This window comes from Arctopsyche grandis, chromosome 10 (assembly GCF_051622035.1).
Source record: "Arctopsyche grandis isolate Sample6627 chromosome 10, ASM5162203v2, whole genome shotgun sequence".
Taxonomy (NCBI): domain Eukaryota; kingdom Metazoa; phylum Arthropoda; class Insecta; order Trichoptera; family Hydropsychidae; genus Arctopsyche; species Arctopsyche grandis.
Genome location: NC_135364.1, coordinates 16927745 through 16937055, shown reverse-complemented (window position 1 = coordinate 16937055; position 9311 = coordinate 16927745). Strand labels below are relative to the sequence as shown.

Below are 9311 nucleotides of genomic sequence, written 5' to 3'. Positions count from 1 at the left end.
ATCAGACTAACGGTGATAACAGAAGCCGCTTATGTAATTATAAAGAACCCAAGACTTTGGGCTCTGATCGATAAACACTCATACTCTCCTCCCTTCGTAGACTTTTGAGAAAGCGTGCGTGCTTCTGAACACGTTTTTACTTTTTTTTCCACATACTTTTATTTAACTCTCCGAATGTTATATTTTGGCTAGAGGCCTGGACAAGGCCGAAAATCGTAACCTTGTAGATTTTTTCAGCTTGCTGAAAATGCCAGTCTGAAGGTCAATTTTTACGGTTTTATGTATTGTAATAGTCGACGCTTATTCTATATACCTTTACGTTATATATAGAAAAGTGACAATTATTTCTATATAATTGCTATAATTGCTTAGAATTAATTAGATTATTTAACTGAGCATTGATCTGAATAAATTTATCATACAAAATACGCATTTTAAATACAATAGTGTTCACATGTTTACATTATACATTGTATACTTGTAATTTGGATTGTTAATGGAATATTTAAAATGCTTATTAACTATTTTCAAACTAAAAGTAATAAGATGCGATCGGATCTAGCTTTAGAAAAATAAGTGGTTGTTTACTCGTGAAGGTTTGATTATATAATAATGTACCGTGGACGTGTAGAGACGAGTTGGGTATCCCAGATCAGAGTGGAAGACGCAGCGAGTAGTGGTAGAGGTATTTATTGTTGTTGAACCATCGACCGGTCAACTCAAACTCGGATTAAATCCGCCGAATATTATACACGGCGTGTGGCCTCAGCACAGAGAGATCATTGATAGATGGGTTGTGAGACCTTTTGGGCGAAAACACACTGAGTGGTACGTAGTAGGTGTATTTTTAGATACTTTTAAACATGCGAAAAATACGCAGCACCCCTAACCCATATAAATAGTACACAGTCTCAAAAATCACCCCCTGGAGTGTTTTCGGTGATATTTTATCCTTGTATTTATCCTTGCTTGACAGTGATCGATAACGGTGAATCCCATATTTGAAAGAATGCAGGAGAAACTTGTCGGTTGTATATCGATATGCATACACGTGCGACCTCCCAAACACATTTATTCTACACGTGCAACTACATCCGAATTCGGTTTGGGGAACACCCACTGTGACGTTCCATACCACTCAGTGTGTTTTCACCCTATTGGTTGTTGTACACATACGGCTTGTTTATACGCTGATCAGCTGATTAGCGGTGGTAAACCAGTGGTCCACGAGCATCAATTACCTAATATACAATACGTTGACTGGTACATATGTATATTAAAGGTACACTTACGAAGATATTTAGATAAAAATTCATTTTACGATTATACTACTATCACGCATCATTAAAAGCTATATTATAGAAATATGCACGCGTAGATGATAATGATGGTGAAATAATGGTGAAAATGGTGAAACATAGAAAAGTGAGTGAAAATGTGCAAAGCAAGTGTTCAAATACTCCCCAACAGGTTTTAGAAAAAGAGGCTAAAGCGGTAAAAATAAATTTAGTAAGATGAACAAATGAAACTGAGTAGATCACAAAATAAAAGAAGATTCGGAGAGAGGCAAATGTAATAAAATAAAAGTACATTTGTATGTATATGTAGTCTTATAAACACAAATGTTCTCCATGTAAATTTCCAGTGTATGTACCTTAATATATCTGGTACTAAGAAAGTCCCATAAGTTATGTCTGTTTAAAAAAAAGCATTGTTTTTTATTGAAACTGGGGCAGGTACGGGATGGTAATTTGCCGTTTAATAATTCACATTCGCTACCGCGAATAGCGAGTGCGTTCGCGAAAACTGGAACGGGAACAAAATAGGGGGAATAAAATGACACGCGACACCCATAAAGTTACACACGAAATATCCCACGTCGCCGACGGGAGCTGGGATTCCCCCAAAGAATCCTCATTTTTTGCCTTGTGAAAAAAAAAGTTCTGTGAGAAGAATCGAGGGTAAAATCCGAGAGTTTGCTACCTCTAGAGACCGTTTGCTATGGGTTGCGTCATAGTGGCATAGAACTTTCATATGTATAACATCGCTATAATATAATATACATAGTTTTGATTTTATTATTCCTTAAAACTGTTTCAGCATTAAAAATTCTTAGTACATTCGACCGACCTAATAAAAATGTGAAACAAGAAATAAAATAAACGAAAGGCGATGAAATTGGTCAACGACTCCATAATACCTCTCTGTAGTACTAAAATACGAAGTACATATGTACATGTATAATATGTACATATGTAAATAGTCATTTATTTTTCTTCTCATTCTTCACAAGGATAATAACTACATAGCATGGTATAAAACTATTAGCAAGTCGTGGAGTAAACATTTCTAATTTACACTGTCGCGTCTTTATGATTCTTCTACACATTTAATGGGTTTATGTGTCCAGATGAACTGTATCTTTTCGCTTTAATTCTAAACAACTTGACTAATAAAAGTATGCATAATTTGCCATAACAGCATTACATTACAGTTTATGTATATGTACGTATATATGTATGTACCTAAGTATGTTCAACAACAACATAAAATATGTAGGAAAATTCAGAAAACGACGCTCCTAAGGTCCGTTTTTATTATCCAGCACTGCAAGTCAACAGCTCGGCACAGCACTGAACGGACAATACTATTTCTATTCATACTATACAACACAATATAACGTCAATATTATCACAATACGACGTTCCCAAAAATATTCATATGGGCATATGCACTTTCGTTAGTACGGGTGCACTCGCCACCTCGTAACGTCATGTGAGAATATTTGTACATTGGCCAAAGAAAACTGATTCTGCTCGATACGTTTCTGTGACATACTGCTGTATAATATGAATGGATCGTGTCACTTGCTGCTGTTACGAATACGCCACGTAAATATAATATAACGGAACATATGAACGTGTCCATATACATAGGATGTATTAAAGAATATTTTTCCTACTAGGTGTAGTTGCCGTCTTGAGCTGTACTGGTATAAATAAACCTAAATAATTTATATGCTGACTAAAATAAATATATAAAAATATATCGTTGAATCATGAAATTCCCCGAGAATGACATATGGGGTGTTTTATATAATATGTATGAGTGGTAAATTAACACATTCCCCACCGTGTCCCATTGGGGCGTTGAATACCAACATGCACCACAGAATGCGTCAAATCATACACGTACCAAAACACGTGATTATTCAAATCGTGAAATTTATTCAGCTGCTTTTGTGCACACACAGATATAGCATTATACACGTGTTTTGGTACTTCAGACGTGTCTGAAGGCAAACAAAACGAAAGGCTTCATGAAAACGTTCAGGAATTTAAAATGGCGTGACTTTTATCTGCGGCAGGCATCTACAAAAGTCTACAATTTTTGAGCACGTGGGTCAAAATTAAACGGCCAGCCCCTTCAGACGCCCACCGACATGCGAAAGTGTTTCATTAATAAAGCTGAAACTGTTTCGCGACCCAAAATTAGCAGGTGGTCTTAAAAAGCTGAAGTCATTTTCATTACGATCGCGATTTTAATATTTAGTTTGAGTTACACCAAAGCGATCGGAAGCAATTTAAATTTTAACTTGACCCATTCATTTTATTTATAATACATGTATCTAGATATGTATGTATGCATGTAGATATACAATGGTTGTTCCGAGATTGTTTCCGGCCGGAAAATTTGCGCGAAGCATACGACAAACTTCCGTTTTGCAATTTTAAATGAGGAAAAAAATTTTCCTCTCCCGTGGGAGAGAGATAGGCAGGAATACAATAGCTCGCTGAAGTGTCGTTCAGTAACAGACCATGGCAGAAGTGGAGTTGCTGAAACAAAAAAGCAAATTGCGACCAAGCCATAGTGGAAATTAAACAAATGCACCTGCATATAATAAAAGTTGAGCTGAACGCAGAAAAGCTGTAGCCTGCATAACTGAAAATAATGATGAATGTTGAAAAATATAATTTTTATTATGAATTTAGCAACGATAATACATAAAATAAAAATCAGATTTAATACTGCTAGTTAGCCTAGTCCCTATAATCATTAGAGGGACTAGGCTAATCCCCTAAAATCTCTTACCTAAAATTTTAAAATATCAACAATTCAATTACAATAAATTCAAATCGTTGCCCATATTGATATTATTCATTCAGATTAGCGAAGTTCAGAAACTGGAATCGGCCTTACACGAGGTAGTGGAAGTGGTAGTGATGGTGGATTGTAATGGTATGGTCCGCCGCGTCATTCGCTTGCACAGACTCGCCGTCTCAATTCTACTCTCTACTGGCGAATTGTTGTGTACATGTAGGCGTTCCGTCGAAGACAAAACATTTTTTAATTTACTCGTCTCTTCTAGCATTTATGAAAATTTTACTAAGAATATTCTGATTTGTGTCTTTTAAACATCATTCTGAACTATTTATTTTGTTAAAATAACACAAATTTACACCAAACTTCTCGAGTACAATTATGGTAAGGGACTCGGCTCACCAAACGATTCCCTCATAATAAATCAGTGCGGAGCGCACAGAAATAAATAACGAGGACTTGGAATGTCGCATTCTCGATCGATTGTTTGACAAATTTTTCAGAAGATTAACTTTTGAAGACAAATAAAATAGGCTACTTAGGAAATTTCTGTTAGGACTAAAATGAAAAATACCACTATTATAATTTAAAAATGACCCAGTCGCCAGTATTTTTTTTAATCATGTTTGTATTTTTTCAATTAACATTACTTTGTATAGGCTAAGGTGTATGAAATGTATAGTATCTATTATTTTAAAATTAAAAATTAAGGTATACCAAGTGAATAGTATCTAATTTTAAGTGTAATGTAGCCGAGTTAAAGTCCAATGTATTCAGTGAATACTATGTATATAAAATAAATTTCAATGATATATTTCCCCTATATAGATTCATAAGCATTATATGAATTGATAGATTTATTCTAACGTATCCATCGAAACTAAATTATTATTTATTATAAATTAATATAATTCGCATATACATATTTGTTTATATAAGTGAAAGTATATACCGTATGTATGTACAATATGTTCAAATAATATTTCATATTAAATTATCATACATTCAAAGGCATATTTTTGAATAAAACTTTGGCCGAGTTTAGAAGAGTTTAACAATTGTAGAAGAGACTAATTCAAACCTATCCGCCTAATATTGTACAGCAACAATAATAAACAAACAGAAAATAAATAGTTTTAGTTTTTTATTTATTATGATTTAAATTTTGAATACAATACATATAACAAAAAAACGGATGTTATGTAAAACGGCTATATACATAAATATGTCCATATATATTATATTATATAATATGTGGACATTTTATGTGCTGTATATACAAAATCGAGAATTTTTATATTCAGCATGACTGTTAAATTGTACCACTTGCTGAAAACATTCTACAAATATGTACATACAGCACCTATACAAGCAAATAAGAAAACTCTTTTAAAACTTTCAAATACGCATTAAGCTACAAATACATACATTTGTAAGGAGAGAGAAAAAAAAATAAGAAACACGCGATTTTATTTCCAATAGAGTTACTTCGTATGGATACGAGAAACCAGTGAAGGTCCCGTGGGTATCCATCATACGATCTTCGTGCAAGTACCCACCCATAGCGCCACTGGGAATCGTCTCATGTTTATAAAGTATATTTCAAACGTCACCACACGGATAAATATCATTTTATCATGATAAAAACTGGTACTACGTTTCAAAATGATAATGTAAAAGTTAAAAAACCGGAAAAAAAAACCTCCCCGGCGGGGAATCGAACCCCGGTCTCCCGCGTGACAGGCGGGGATACTGACCACTATACTACCGAGGACTTGTGTCACGTCGTTCAAATTTTATTACTAGTATTAATAGACACGATGATAATAATTTATATAAGATTGTGCGTTTTCGTGTAAATTTAATGATTTATTCAAATTCATGTTGACGTAAAACGTCTATTAAAATTCACGTTCTTCTGATAGTGTGTACAAAACGATCTAATTATAATATCGGTGTTTTGTTTGCGTTAGACTCAAAGCAAGGTTCGTGACCAAAAAAGTTTAGGCTTAAAATTAAACTGAAAACTTTCAAGGTTGCCCCTGCGAAGTTCTAAATAAACAATTTTCGATGGAAAATAATTAAAAATAGATTTTTCGGTATAAAAATGCAAAACAAAAATGTGCGATGGCCGGGAATCGAACCCGGATCAACTGCTTGGAAGGCAACTATGCTGACCATTACACCACCATCGCAACGAGTTTTCGGGGCCAAATTATGAGTCATATTTTTGTATACAAACAATTAATTTACACAAACGTTTAATTTATCAGTTAATTTGCATTCAATTAACTAACTACATATTATAATATATATGTCTCTTAAATATTTCAAATTGATTATTAAAATTTTTCCTTTGTTAGACGTTTAGATGTATTTGTATCTATAAAGTCTCATAATATAAAATCTCGTAATATGTTTTAAATATATCATAAATGGAAAAAATATACATAGTTGTAATCTAATATATAATTTCGAAAGAGACTTTGTATATATGTATGTACCTACATATATAAGTTTTGGTTCGTAGAATCCGTGACGTTAAATTTAGTAAAAAAACAAATGAATATTCAAATTAATTTAAATAAAATAAAACTATTCAAATAAATTTAATAAAATTTATACTATTAGATTAGCCATGTTTAAGCGGTTTATATTACAAATACCGAGCGAAAACGGGTAAAATCACTAGTTATATATAAATAAATTGTAATTTGGCAAAGATCGAATGAATTGTGATTTGAAATTGAATTTGTTGGAAAAATTAGTAAAATGTACTTAAAATGCACTTAAAAATTTAGATGTAGAATCTATCGTGCGGGGAATAAACTTCTTATATTTTATTTATCAAGACTTATTTTTAAATTTTAAGGTGGTGAAGTCGCCTTTGTCTGGGGGATGAAATAAGGAGAAATGTTTACACAAAGCAAAGAGTAGATATACATAAATGATGCACTTTCAATTACTGTGATTTATTTTTTCGCCCTTCCCACTAAAAGTGAAAAACATTTTTCGAATGGAACATATGTACAGGGATTAAATTCAGTTACATTTTCTTTTTCTTTCAAATCTTCGCATGCGTTCAATTATTTAGCGAATAAATCTCAATCTCGTATTCTATGAATAAATATGTTTTGTTATTCGTATTTATATGAGATTACACACAAACACATATGAACAGTATAAATATATACAATACTAATGTTCTCAGTATTGATCCTGCCTGCCGTCTTCGTTTGCACTTCTGTTATGTCCTTGTTCCCTTCCCATGAAAATATTTGTGTGCTTTCCGGTGGAGAGATTTGAAAACGCGCCTTCGCTCTGGCTTTCGGGCCAATTTTCACAAACATTGCCGAAAGTTATCTCAACTATTCGAACGTGATGTTATTCAACCGCGCTAGTATTTTAATATACATATCTCAGAGTAGTTTTTTGGCGCAGAGATAAAATCACGCTTTCATTGTAGGGATAGCAAATGTCGCGTTTGCACAGCATAAACAGTGAAACGTTTCTGAAATTGATTGCTCGCGAGAAACTAATTAATAAGTCTCCAACAATAGAAATAGACCGAGGTGGTAGCGGCGAGGATGACTATTTTTGTATCACTTTCACCGTTGTGGAACCTTGATTTGATACACTCAACTTTGTTCCATCCAATACCATTTACTATCAACATTCATTATTCAAAAATAAAAACGGTGCGATAACCTTTGAACGTACAATACAATAAAAGTTCGCTTATCGAGTTTACCTTTTTACGAGTTCACTTAATGATTTTTCAGATTCTACGAAATAAACAGGACGCATTATTTTTTCACATGATTCCGGCTTCATGTATAAGTTGACTATTTTAAATACTCCACTATTTAGCTAATTTTTAGATTGAAAATAGGACTTATTTAAATACTAATACTAATAAATGTACTTGAAAATATTTTTACAAACCACTAAATTATTGTTTATTTTATCTATATACAACATGTCGGCACATTTTTTATCTACAACATAACATACAATATATCGGCAGAAAATGGTTCTATTTAATTGTAGTTGGTGTTTGAACGGGGTAAAAGCCTTTTTTTCTGTAATTAAAAAGACTCCGGGCACTTCTACTACATAGTTTTCGATATATTACAATCATAATTAATTAATTGGGAATCATCATACCCTAGTTTTTACACACAAATTTTAAAATAAAATGAAGCAAAGTTTCAAATGAAATACAACAGCCAAAGAACATCCCAAAATGCTCGTATAACCCTTAGATTGTAAGAAAATCAAACAATTCAACGGAAGCCTTTCAGCATATTTAAGAAAAATCTTATTAAAAATAAAAAAGTAAAATCATTGAATTTCGTATAAAAATCATGAAAACTAGATATGAAATTTCAGTACAATACACTGAAAGGTTTCCGAGAAAAACTCAAAGATCCTCGAAACTCTAGAGCAAAAGTATTACTTACAGTTGAGGTAAAAACATTTAAAAAATACTATTAGCATCATACTATGTATACATATGTACATGCTATAAAATATGGTTTTTGGTTTGTCGATTGTTTTTGTAAAAAAAATCGCCCAAAAACGGGAACGGGAACGGGAATTACATGCGTTATTGTGGCATTTCACCGCATGTCGGGTTCAGCTAGTTGATAAATTAAAAAATAGGATTATATAATATAAATATAAATAGGACTAACTATCGAAAACGTGATCAATGATTTGTTCAAGCCAAAATCTCGATGTCTAAATCCCAATCGAGAAGATTACGGAATTGATTTTACGCGTTCGGGTTGAATTAACTAAAATGGAAACTCCCACAATTTCGGACAACGACTACTGCAAACAATCATCAGTTTCACATCATACATGTATGTTACGGATTAAAAGCTGGAATTTCTACGAAAATGTGTTCATCAATGGTCACCACAAAATACGCGTGTGGGCAAAGAGGCCACGTTTTAATTCAATCCCGATTCATCGAACACGTGTGTTTGTGAACATATTTAAAAATTTGATCGCGATCGTGTGTATTCACTAATAATAACATCACACGTACACGGGTTTATGCTGCGGGGGTGGATGCACGTCCGGGGATGGGGGTGGATGAAAATGGTCAGTTTGGTCGCACTCTACGCCCACATATTCCGTGACCCGCCAAATGTGACTCACCCGTCGAGGGCTTGGCCCTATTCTGCTCACGAAACGCAATT

At 33.4% G+C, this 9311-nt stretch overlaps 1 protein-coding gene and 2 non-coding genes across 3 annotated transcripts in view; all 3 read right to left on the bottom strand.

The window, feature by feature from the left end:
• Positions 1–9311, bottom strand: part of LOC143917709 (uncharacterized) — a 50442-nt gene that overhangs the window by 32346 nt on the left and 8785 nt on the right. The window lies entirely within an intron of this gene.
• TRNAD-GUC (transfer RNA aspartic acid (anticodon GUC)) lies at positions 5804–5875 on the bottom strand. The gene has a single exon. It is a non-coding gene; the product is annotated as a tRNA-Asp (tRNA).
• Positions 6225–6296, bottom strand: TRNAG-UCC (transfer RNA glycine (anticodon UCC)). The gene has a single exon. It is a non-coding gene; the product is annotated as a tRNA-Gly (tRNA).